The 12055-nt window shown below is 60.1% G+C and overlaps 1 protein-coding gene and 1 long non-coding RNA gene across 6 annotated transcripts in view; one reads left to right on the top strand and one right to left on the bottom strand.

The window, feature by feature from the left end:
- SHISAL1 (shisa like 1) overlaps positions 1-12055 on the bottom strand; it is a 135141-nt gene that overhangs the window by 13399 nt on the left and 109687 nt on the right. The window lies entirely within an intron of this gene.
- Positions 6830-12005, top strand: LOC123289113 (uncharacterized). 2 transcript variants are annotated; one of them, XR_011502542.1, is made up of 3 exons: positions 6830-7102; positions 10218-10458; positions 10848-12005. It is a non-coding gene; the product is annotated as an uncharacterized lncRNA (long non-coding RNA). The 2 variants fall into 2 exon arrangements; XR_006532872.2 differs by lacking the exon at positions 6830-7102 and having other exon boundaries at positions 9598-10458.

Genomic DNA, 12055 nt, shown 5'->3' with positions numbered 1-12055 from the left:
AGCAGCAATGTCCCTTCTCTCTGTTCCAGGCTCCCCCTTCTCTGAATGGAGGCAGTATCCCCTCGACCTTGGCCAAGGCCTCCAAGTGGCTGTCTCTGCCCTGGGCCCCCCGTCCAGACGAGCCCCGTCTCACTCCCTAGGGAGACACCTCCATCTGGGGACGACAGGCCCCAAATCGAGGCTGGTGACCCTCGAGGGGAAGGGCGGGCTGGGCCTCAGGTGTGGGCGCTGCTCTATTCCTCAGGCTGGCCAGGGGAACGTGGCATTTGTTTCAGCATTTTTACGCCTTAGAGGAACGTTGAACACACATTCTTTGGCAGAACAAGAAATATTTCAAGATCAGTAACATTAAGGAAACTCTGCTTCTGGGTCCTGGGAGGGTAGTGCTTTGCCGCCTGAGCTGGGCACTTGGGGCCTCCCACTGTCGCTACTTTCGCGGCCTCACCTTCCAAGGACTCTCTCTCCAGGCCCGGGTGTGCCCCACACGCTGGGGGCACCCTCTCCTCGGCACCCTTCCATGCAGCTGGTCTGACCCGCGTGGGTCTCGGTGACAGTCAGGACCACATGGCGCTGTGGAGGGGCTGGCGCAGGAATTGCCATGGGCCTCGGAGTCATACAGGCCTGGGTCCATATCCTGGCTCTGCCGCTCACAAGCTGTGTGACCCCAGGCAAGTCACTTAAACTCTCTGGACCTCAGAATCCACCTGATGCCACTTCAGGCGTGCAGGGCCATCCTCACTGCTGGCCAGCAGGGCCCTTCACCACGCGGACCCCCCCCCGGCTCAGCTCATCTGGACACAGCCCAGCCCATCAGCCTCTGTGGCCCATGTGCCTTGGGAACACGACTTCAACAGAAACTTCCAGAACAAAGCTTTGCCAAGGTCAACTTTTGTTCTGCTTCTGTGGCAGCTGTGCCACAGCCACGCAGGCAGCTGCGGTCCACGAGCGCAGGAAGCCGCTCCCAAGCAGCCTGTCCCCGAGAGCCTGCCTGCCCCTGGTCCTGGGGCTGCCCGCCACCCAGGCACTGTGCCGGTGGCCTGGCCCCTTACCGCCAACAGCGCCGGGAAACCAGGCTTGGGGCCACCAGTGCCCCTCCCACTCGTGTCAAGGCTGCCGCCACCCATGAGGCCTCTGGCAGCGCTCGCTCCCTGGCGGCGTCCTTGGCCCGGCCCGTGCTGGGTGCTGGGGCTCAGACCCTGGTCAAGCGTGCGTCCCGCCTTTGAGGGCTCTGAGTGGGTGGGAGCCACAGCAGGACCCCTAGGCCAGAGCGGCAGATCCACGCTGCATCGGCAGCCAGGGCTTGGGGTTCATGGGGGCACGGCCTTGATGGGAATGGGGGACCCAGGAAAACCCTTGGGCACTGATGCCGAGCTGGGCCCTGAGCAGAGTGAGCAGGAGATGGGAAGGCTCTCGGGGTTGGGGGGAGGCCCGGCCTGAGCCAAGGCCGTTCAGAGGACCGGGGGGGGGGGGGGGGGACGGCTCAGGATGCTCCTGGGGAGGCTGAGTTGAGAGGGGCAGCCCCCAGGCGCTTTGGCCGCTAGGCGAAGGCATTGGGATGGACTTGACCCTCGGGCCCCAAGGAGCAGGCGTGAGCTCCTCGTTCCAGAGGAGGCAGGGCCGGGCTGGTGCCGACGGCACGGTCCCTGCACAGCTTGGCCGAGCTGCCCAACAGCCCCAGGGGGCCATTATTCCCCCACAGACAGAGGAGGAGACTGACGCTCAGGGAGGCGCCTCAGCTGGCCCAGAGTCACATGTCCACTTAGCGGTGGAGCTGGGAGTCCAGCCTGTGCTGCCAACGCCGGGCTGCGCAGCCACCCCTCTGGGGCAGGGCACGGCCTGGAACCTGGCCCTCGGCCCCCAGGACAGGAGGGTGGGCAGCTGGCAGCTGCAGCCTAATTGGGAAGAGGAGACGGAACACCTGGCGATTTGAATAACAATGGACGCTTCCTGCAGGCGGAGGAGGCTGTGACAGTAACCCGCCCACTGAAGCAGAGTCGTCAGAGGCACCGGGACAAATTGCTGGGTGAACCTCCGACAAGGCGCCCTCCGCGGGGCTGACAGCTCGCATGTATTTAGCACTGACTATATGCCAGGTGTGGCGCCAGGAGCTTTTGCAAGGTTTTCCGTTACGTTCTCACAGCAACCCGGAGACGCCGTCAACCGCATCTTACCAGGGAGCAGACGGTGCGGGGCCCCGAGTGAACCGGGGCCGGTAGGATTCAACCCCACGGAGCTAAGACCGCACGCAGTCCCCCGGGGTCCAGCTCTTAGCCGCGGAAGGTGTGGTCCTGGGAGGCTGCCTGGCGGAGGTGTGCTCGAGTGATGATGAGAGAAAGTGACATGCAAGCATCTGGAAAAGGTGACGGAAGCTCCCATGAGCCGCCCTCTGCGCCCACTGACAGGGCTGGGAGGGAAAGAGTGACGAGGCCCAGCGCTGGAGAGGGGGCAGAGCAGCCCCGAGCCACGGAGGCAGGTGGCTGCCAGGAGCTGGGAGAGGCAGGGGACAGTTCCGCCCTGGAGCCCCCGCAGGACCAGCGCCGCCAGCACCTTGATCTCGGGCGTTCACGAGGTTCACTTTGAACTCTGACCTCCAGAACTATGAGAGATTACTTTCGTGTTGTTTTAAGACACTAGTTTGTGTCATCTGTGTCAGCAGCCACAGGACACTAGCATGATTCCCAGACAATGGTGTGTGCAAGTTCCCCAGAAGGCCTGGGTGTGAGTGTTCAGAGCAGCTTCACTTACAACGGCCCCAAAGTGGAAATGAGCTACACGTCCTCAGCAGGTGAATGGATAAACAAACTGCGGTACATTCATACAGGGGAGTACTACTCAGCAGTGAAAAACAAGGGCCGATCGCTACACACAACAACGTGGATGAATTTCTCTTAGAGACACAACGTTGTGTGAGAGATGCTGGTGCTATGAGCCCACGCCACCCAATTCCACACGCAGCCCAAGGTCAGGCAGAATGAGTTAGGGGCTGGATGTCAGGGGAGGGGTGCTCAGGGCGGCGAGGCAGCCTCATGGGTCCTGGAAAGTTTGATATCTTGGACTGAAAGGCATGAAGCTGTGCAGATAAGATGGCACCTTATTACTTTAATGTGGAGAGGGTAACGGAGCCACGGGACACCTCCCCCTGGCAGTTGGTGTCTGGCGTGCGGCAGCTGCTCCATAAACATTTCCTAAGGAACCAGTGGAAGTGGCTGCCTCGTGACGCCCTCCCCCCTCCATGGAGAACACGGCATCTCAGGTGCACTCCTCCCATCTGGGTAAAAATAAACGCTCCGTGTGTGCCGCTTTGCCTGTTTACATGTGATCTGCACTCGCGTGCCACCCTGAAGGCAGGGACGATTCCCCCATTTCAGAGATGAGGAGCCTGAGGTTTGGAGGGTGGGGGGGTGTTGGTTGGCAGATGCCCCACATCCATTCCCTTCCCCCCTTCTGGACTGGTCTCTGCATCCCCAAGGCCTGACTCATACCCACCTCGGGACAATCAGGACCAGCAAGACATAGTTCTGGGGTCTGTGTTTGAGCTGATGCAGATGCTAATATTGTCTTTGCTGCTGGGTTTGGATTGTTGCTTTGGGAGCTGGTGGTAGCTGACTCGTGACCTGGAGGGAGAGCTGGGCCTCAACCTCAGAGAAGTGGAAGTGAGAAATGCAAGACTAAGTCCTCTTCAGGTGGTTGGAGCTGCTGGATCAAGCCTCTCCTGAAGCCCATATTCCCCTCTGGTGTGTTCAGGGGTATGAGTTAAACATTCTCTTTATTGTGTAAGTTAGTCCGAGTGAGGTTTGCTGTTGCGTGCAAAGCAAGAGCATTCTAACTGATAAGTGTCACTGGGTACAAATCCGGGCTTGAGCCTGTATGTGAAGCTTCATCTCCTCTTCCCAGCCAGGGTACCCAATGCTCCAGCGCCTGCTTCCAAGGCCCTGGCCGACCTGTGGGATCCCCCAGTTCTCGCAAATTTGCTGGGAGGAAAGCAGAGACAATAACATCATTTGACATCGGGGACAGCGACGCTCAGAGCCACAGAGTCCAGGGAGGAGCTGGAGAGGGGTCCGAGCCTGGGGAGGTCCTTCTGGCAGCCTCTCCCCACTCCCAGCACAGAGCCTGGCGTACAGTAGGGCTTTGTGGGAGGTGGCTGAACAAATAGCGGAGGGCAGTGTGGTGCGTGCTCCGCTGGCCGGAGGCCCCTTCTCTGCCCCCAGCAGACCCGTCCTCCTGGCAGGATCGGTGTGCGGGGATCCAGGCATGGGGGGGCGTCCTGACCGACGTGGTCACTGCCAGAGGCGGACGTGGTCAATCCGTGGATGTGGATGCAACAATGTCCCTGAGAACCCGCCCACCTCCGGCTCTGAGGGGCCCTCGGTCAGCGGGTGAGAGGACCCCACGTGACCCAAGATACTGAGCCAGAGGGAAGAGAAGGAGCTGGGGACCACGCAGCTGGATTTCCCACTCTTGCAATCTCAGGGAATGACCCTCTGGCCTTGGCTTGCACACCCCAGTGATGGGGAGCTCACTGCCTCCTAGGAAAGCGAGGCTGCTGTGACGTGGGCTGCCTGGTGAGTGTCTTTCTCCTGCACGGAATCCTGCTTCCTGCACCCGCTTGACATCCCATGGCCCTTGGGGCCTCAGCTCCAGCCCTGTTCTGTAGAGACGGGCGGGTTCCGTGTCCCCCGTGAGCCGGTCTGTGGCTCAGGCTTCTCCGGATCACAGCCTCCCTTCCCTCTTTCCGGCTTCCGGCGGGAGCTGCGGGGTGGCGCGCCCGTCAGCCTTCATGCCCGCCATCAGCCGTTAGCCACCTTTCTCCACGAGCCTCAGTTTGCCCATCTGCTAAATGGGGACTGTGTGAGGTTTGCACAGGACCCAGCGTATAGACCCGCCTCGTGCACAGAAAGCCCTCGGTAAGCGGCCGTCCTACTAAGTGGGGAGAAGCAGCCTTTCGGGAGGGGACATTGGAGGCCCTCGAGGGGCGTTATCTTGACTTTATCGAGACATCCTATTGGTCGTCTAGATGGATGAAGACGGCGGAGGTGAAAGTGCGGAAGGAGGGGCTGAGAGAAGGCACATGTGTGCACGTGTGTGTGCGTGAGGGGGGCTCTGGGTTATCCGGTCCCTCATGCGGCATGGGCACAGCTGGTAAAGGTGTGAGGACCCGGACGGAGGAACCAGGCCGCCTGTCACTGCTGTTTGACTCAGAACGTGCCATGTGACCTCTCGGAACCTTAGCTTCGTGTCCGTCAAATGACAAGGGAAACCCCTGCCCTGGGAGGTGGCCGTGCAGGTGACGTGGGCGGGGCTCTCCCAAGGGCCCCTCGGACCCCAGGTTTTGGTCACCAGGTCTCCAGGAAAGACGAGAGACCGTCAAAACGAAGACCCTATTTGCAGACAAATTAGCATTATTTTGTGTCTTCAGGGCACTGCCTCATTTTAAAGAATCTGATGGGAAACCTCACTTTCTTTCCCTAAGGAGAAGCTGGCCGTCACCCCCGGGAACGTCGAGGGCACCCATGGGGAGAGGATGGCTGTGCCTTCGGGAGTCAGCTCCGCTCAGGGCTCCGGGCGCTTCCTGGAGCTCACTGATGCCCCGGGGGCAGCTCCCGCCCACCTCGTCCTCCCCAGGGGCCCCTCAGATTCCAGGACAAGCCCCTCAGTGGCAGCCACGCTGGTGTCAGCCCAGCCGCGCCCCAGCTCCTCCCGACCCATCTGTGGTGGGGCATCACCCATTGCCACACACGGGCAGCTCAAACGCAAGCTGCCCTGCAGGGCTGAGCCCCAGAGCCAGCCTGCCCCTGGGGCCCCACCTCGGAAAAGCCCACCAGCATCCTCCCAGAGGCTCGGTCCAGATGTCCTCTGTGGGGTCTCCCACTTCCTAACCATCCCCCACCCAACGTGCCAGCCAGTCCCGAGGGCCCCGCACGGCTTCTGCCACCCCCGCTCCTGTGACAGCCTCTCTGATGGACTGCCAGCTCCCCTCCCCACTGGCTGCCAGAGGGAACATTTGAAAAGGCACATTGGGCCATGTCCCTCTCCTCAAGGGCCATCCCCCTGTCCCTGGAATAGGAAGCCCTCTCCTCACGGAGGCCAGGCACAATCAGACCCTCCACCCCTCCCCTCCTGTGCTCCCCTTCTCTCCCCACACTCCTGCACCCCATCTCTCCTTCTGCTGCATGAATGCACTGGCTCTCTCTGCCTCAGTGCCTTTGCACATGCCGCTCCCAATGCCTAGACCCTTCCCTGCTCCCACCTCAATCTCCTCCAGCTTCGCATGCTCACTCTGTTCTATCCTATGGACCCAGCTGCCCAGAAAGGCAGGGCCAGAGCACAGATCAGGAAGGCTGAGCCGAGGGCCTGTCCTGACCCTGCAGGCTGCGGCGAGCCTCCGGAGGGCTTGTGGCTGAGGAGGGCCGAGCAGGTGCCTCTGCAGACGCAGGGCTGGAGGCTGCTCTGGCTCTGGTTGCAGGGGAGGAGGGCCCGTGAGGAGCCGGGCCTGGCTCTGGGGCCTCACTATTCAGGCCCCGCATGCAGCCCGCCCTCCCCTCCCTTTGTCACTTGGCCCTCAGCGAGCTCGGGGTCTGTAAACATCCACAGCCTCGGGGTTAATTTTTAATGCCGCTTTGGTAAATATTTGATGCCGTTGCTTTCACGGGAGCTCTGGGCTCTCCATCAAATGCCACAAAGTGCCCGGACGCTGTCCTCTCACCGGCCTCTGTTTGTAACCCCTCCTCCTGCCCCCGAGGACGGACTCTGCCCCTTCGCCTCCTGCCATGAATTTTTCAAAGCGCTTTCCCAGCCCTTCTTGGCCCCGATCAGCATCTCCATCAGCCAGAGGGAAGGTCAGAGCTTTTAGCTGAGACCCACAGAAGCCTCAGCCCTTCTCCTCGCCTCACACAGGGGACGAGAAGCCCAGGGAGGGACGCGGCGTGCCCGAGGCTGAACAGCACGCCCATGGGGGGAGTCGAATGGGAAGCTGTGATCTCACGGGGCTCTGCTCCTCCTACTGGGGTCCCCAGCGGGATTCAGACTGTCTGTGTCCTTGCCCAGGCCAGTGGACACAGAGGTGACAACAGACCATGTGGCCACGGCTGCGATGGGAGTGGTGAGCTGGGAGAGAAGTCCTCCAGAGGAGGGAGGGAGGCCTGGGGGAGGACAGCAGCCTGAGCAAGGTTTTGAGGGATGAGTAGGAGCTCGCCGGGAGCTGGGCTGGGAGATCCAGTGAGGTGACCAGGCTTGGTAGGCATCTCCCAGGCAGAGACAGGGCCTGGTTCATTCTGTGTCCCCAGCCCTGGGCTGAGGCCCAGGCCTTGGTCTGTGTTTTGCAAATCCTTGTGAAATTAATGTGCCTTCTTGCTCCGGGGGTGTCTGCGCCTTGCCCTTGACCGTCCGTGGCTCCAGGTCCTCCAGCCCCGGCCCCGTCCGCATCTCTGTGTTCCCTCCATTTGGGGTGCTGGCTTGGCCCCATTTCTATCTTACTGCCCCCGGCCGGCCTCAGGTGCCCTGGCCCATTTCTCCTGCCCTGTCCACAGCCCTTGGGTGGGGACAGAGGGGGCGGGAGGGGGCCGAGCTGGAGCCGGGGTCACCCCCAGGCATGTGAGTGTGCACACGCACACTCACAATACACACACCCCCCCACACACACTCAGATCAGATGCACCCCTCACATATACTGCACACACACACACTGCACACCCGCCCCCCGAGTCTTTGCCTTTCTCGGCTGGCACCGTGGCCAGGGAGGAGGCCATCCACCATGGGGAACATGCCCCAGGCCCCCCATCCCTCCTGGGGCCTCCCTCTGCCCCCTGGCACACACCTGTCCCTCCTGGGGCCTCTCTGTCTCCCGCTCACCCGTGACCTGTCCCTGCCCTTTATGCCCCTCTCCCCTCACGCCGCCGCCCAGGGCTCCCACTGCAGCCAGCGGTGAGCGCCCCGTCTGCTGCGCCCGCAGCCTCCAGCGGCCGCCGTCCTTCCCGTTTGTGGCTACACCACACGTCACCGCGGTCGTCTCCTGCGCCCCCACATCCAGTCCTATAGATCCTGTCCATTCTGCCTGCAAACCATCTCCACGTCGGTCCGTTTCTCCCCCTCATAGCTCCCTGCCGCTTACAGCACCACAGCGTCTTCCTGGGGCCCAGCGACGGCCTCCCCGCCTCCCACACTCCGCCCAGTCTCGGCGGGGCCTCGTCGAAACTCCCATCTGAGCAAGTCCCTTGCCGCTGAGAGCGCCTGGGGCCCGGCTCTCCGTAAGTTCACGGGCACGCTGTCCCGTCACCACGGCCTCGCCGCACCCTGCACGTCCTCGTCCCTCTGGTGCCGCCAGCTGTGAGCGCACTGTTGCCTGCAAGTGGCTTTTCTGGAAAGCAGTTGGCAACGCTCCATTAAATGTACACCCTGGGACACACATGGGTGTCAGAGACCTTGCGAGGTCACAAAGATGTGCCCCTTCGAGCCATGTGAGTGACGGGATGGGTCAGGGTCCAGGAGCACACAGCGCTGGGGGGTATGGAGTAAGGCACTGATGGGAGGAACTCGTGTGTCCAGACTTGTGGGTGGGAACGGTCCAGAAAGGGGCATCGGGGGCCCAGAGGAGGGTCACTGGGCAGTGCTGGACGGGAGCGCCGGGTCCATCTGCAGGGAGGCTGGGAGCCGGGCGGCCGACGAGGGAGCCTGGGGGCCACAGAAGCTCTCCAGGACGCGTCTGAGGGGTCTGCGGCCTGGGGTCCGCAGTTGGGAAGGAGGGCTGGACATAGACCGGAAACCTGAAGGAAGCCCCACCCCCTGGGCCGGGGGCAGCTCTGAAGCCCTGCCTCCCTGGCTCTGAGGCCCCCAGGGCCCAGGGACGGCTGTTTCCGGCCTCCTGAATATCGGACAACTTCAGCCGGCATCACCAGGAAGAGGATTCTGGGATACAGAGACCCCAGGGTAACCAAGCGGACAGCAGAACAATCTAGCACAATGTCCCCCTTTCTTGTCTGGTTGGAAGAGCTACAACACAAGCCCTCAGCTATGTCCACGGGGTGGACAGAATCAGGAAAAGAGGATCCTCTGGGGGTTCTTCCTATGAGTGGGGTGCTGGGCTGGGCCCTCTGAACATCCTTTCGGATTCCGTCCCCATAATCCCCCTGCCAGCTGGGGATTATTTATTCCTCCACTCATGTCTGTCCGGCAGCTCAGAGAGATGAAGCAGCGTGCCCAAGGACACACAGCTGGGCAGCACAGAGCTCGGCGCCAGCCCAGCCCAGGGGCCCCAGAGCCTTTGTGGTTGCCACCCCAAGGCTGTAGCGCCCAGCGATTCCTGGAGCCCCGGGTCCCAGTGCTCAGGGCATGACAGAATCCCAGCCAGAGCTCGCGGCCAAAGCGATCTGGCAACGGGTTCCTCCCAGCACCCTCCGGGGCGCCTTAGAAACAACAGGAAGAGCATTCCAGAGGGCGTTTATGAGGAGCGGGCGCCCTCTCGGCCCCCAGGCAAGTGTTGGTTTCCGTCATTCTGACGGCAGCTGGAATGCCCACACTGGGAGCCACTCACCGCGCCAACGAGCTTCTATTCTGGGAAGCAAATGCTTCACTAGTTAAGGCCAGAGTTTCAGTGACAGGGGCATAAAGAAGGAGCGATCCCACGGCCCTCCCTGGTCCTCTGTTACCGATGGAGATAAATTACTTCTTCCATCGTCCTGCGGCACCTGAGCTAGGAGCCGCGCCTACTTAGGGCCCCTGAACGAAATGGTTTTGGGGACCAGCACGGCCACCAGCCCAGCCACAATTCTCCCTTCGCGCCACCGTGCTTTCTCCACATTGCCCTGCTGCAGCCCAGAGGGCGACAGTACGGGATTCCCGTCCGGCGGACATAAAGGAACATCCTCCTTTCTCCCGGGTAGTTCATGACGCCTAGATTCGCCGAGGCCTCTGCAGAAACATCTTTACTAATTGCTCACCAGAATGGCATCTTTGTTTACACAGTAGCCGGCCACAGTTGCTGGGTTATGGAATTTTAATTAAGATTCCACACTAGTGCGCTGGGTGGGCAGCGTGAGCCTCCCCTGGAGCCGGGTGCGAGGGCAGGAGCGCAGGAGGCCCCCTCCGAGGGTGAGGCACGTCTGATGCGGCCGCCTGGCAGCACGTCCCTCGGAATAGGGCGCCACGGGGCCAGGCACCTGCTCTGTGCCGGGCTCCTAACGGACACCATCTCCATCCTCCTGACGCCCCTGCTTTCACAGACAGGCAAAAGGCCTAGAGGAGCGAGGGACTCGCCCAAGGTCATACACAGGGCCCGTGGACCTGGTTGGCTGGACCCAAGACCCTCGCTGGCCCACCCCGCTGAGAGGCATCCTGGGCCCCGAGACAGCGGAACCCCCATCTGGAACTCGGGCTGGAAGAGTGACCTGCAGACAGCCAAGCCTGGTCTAGTTCATCCTGGAATTGCATCTTCAAACTGATTTTTCCAAAACCTTCTCTAAGGTACGTTCGTCCTGTGGCTGAATACATCGATTTTCCAGGTAGCCTGAGAGGAGGGTCAGATCAGTTTTCTGCGCATCGCTGGCTGGCCTTCCTTGGGGTGGGGCTGTGTCTTTCTGACCTTCCACTCCAGCTCTCAGTACAGGGCACGGCCAACCCTCCCTAAGGGCTTGACAATCGACGAGCGAGTTAACAGTGTCCCGGCTGCATCCTCACAACAGTGCAGCCTGTTTCCATCCTCACAACAGTGCAGCCTGTTTCCGAGAAGGAAAAGCAGGAAGGAGCTGGAAAGTTTGCAGAAGGACTGCCCCTCTGGCGGTGGGGGCGTGGGGACCGAGAGGCAGATGTGTGACAGGAAGGTTTGACTGGTCTTTCTGCTTCTTTTGCTCCAGGAAGGACCAGGAGCTGAAAGGGGTCAAAGGCTCTCCCTCCCGGAACCGCCCGGCTACCGCTGCCTGGATGCCTGTCCACGGGGTCCTGGAAACACCGGGACGGCAGCTTCCACGAGCACATGAGAACATGCTCAATTCTCCACAGCGAGGTGCACACGCCACGGGGGCAGGCGGATCATGCAAGGTGCTGAGTCCACGCGCATTTGAGCCGTCGTGTACAGTGGTGTGGCCGTAAACATTTAACGACTGATTCTCCAGGGGAGACAAGCCCTGATCTGTAGCGTTTCCATTGTGTAAAGCCCGCCAATGCGGTGTCAGAACGCAGAGGCGGGAAGAGAGGCCGGTGGCCACTGAGATACAGTTTCCATCACACAGATACAACAGATGCAAAAACTCGAGAGCAGAGATAACAGCAAATGTAGCAAAATAATTAGGAAGTGAAGAGTTTCGAGTACCTATTATCTTTGTCTTTAGTATAACTATGTGTAAGTTTGTAGCATTTCGCTTTTAACAGTGGCTGTGTTTAACAGCAGGCTCCCCAAATTGCTAGAAATTTCACTCCCAGCTCTTGTGAGCCAGCACGGGGTGGCCCCAGCACATCTTGGATATGTTTATGCACTTGTTTTAATGCGTATTAGGAAAAATATAACTCTGAAAGCAAAGATATGGTTGCTTAGAGCAAGACTGAGTTTTCTAAAAAAGTGACTTGATTTAAAGTCAATTAAAAATGTATTAAGTAAATGGTATGAGGGAGGTTTGTAGACGAGAGGAACACCAAGGAGCTGAAGTTTGAGAAACAAATGTTGCTTTATGGAAATGGCTTCAATTATCACCTGTCTTGGGGGCATAGTAAAAGAAATGGGCAACCCCCAAGAGAGGAAATACAACTAATTAACAAAGGGAGGAAGGGCTGGAGCTCACTGACAATCCCGGAGGTGCAAACCCTATAAAACCCAGGGAGATGGGCTGGAAATGGGCTGTGACGTGAGCGCCCCAGAAAGCTACAGCTGACGGTCCCTTGGGGAACGCGGCTGGCACCGGTATAAAGAACCATAAAACCACCACTCTCCTTGACTCAAGAATTTGCCCCCCTGGAATCTACCCAGAGGAAATAATTCAAAAAAGGGAAAACCACAAACACTTAAAGGTGTTTGACGCCGCTTCTTAATTTCTGGAGTACGTTTCTCCTCCCGAGACGTTACTTGTCA

Source organism: Equus asinus, chromosome 4 (assembly GCF_041296235.1).
Source record: "Equus asinus isolate D_3611 breed Donkey chromosome 4, EquAss-T2T_v2, whole genome shotgun sequence".
Classification (NCBI taxonomy): domain Eukaryota; kingdom Metazoa; phylum Chordata; class Mammalia; order Perissodactyla; family Equidae; genus Equus; species Equus asinus.
This window is presented reverse-complemented; position numbering and strand designations above follow the sequence as displayed.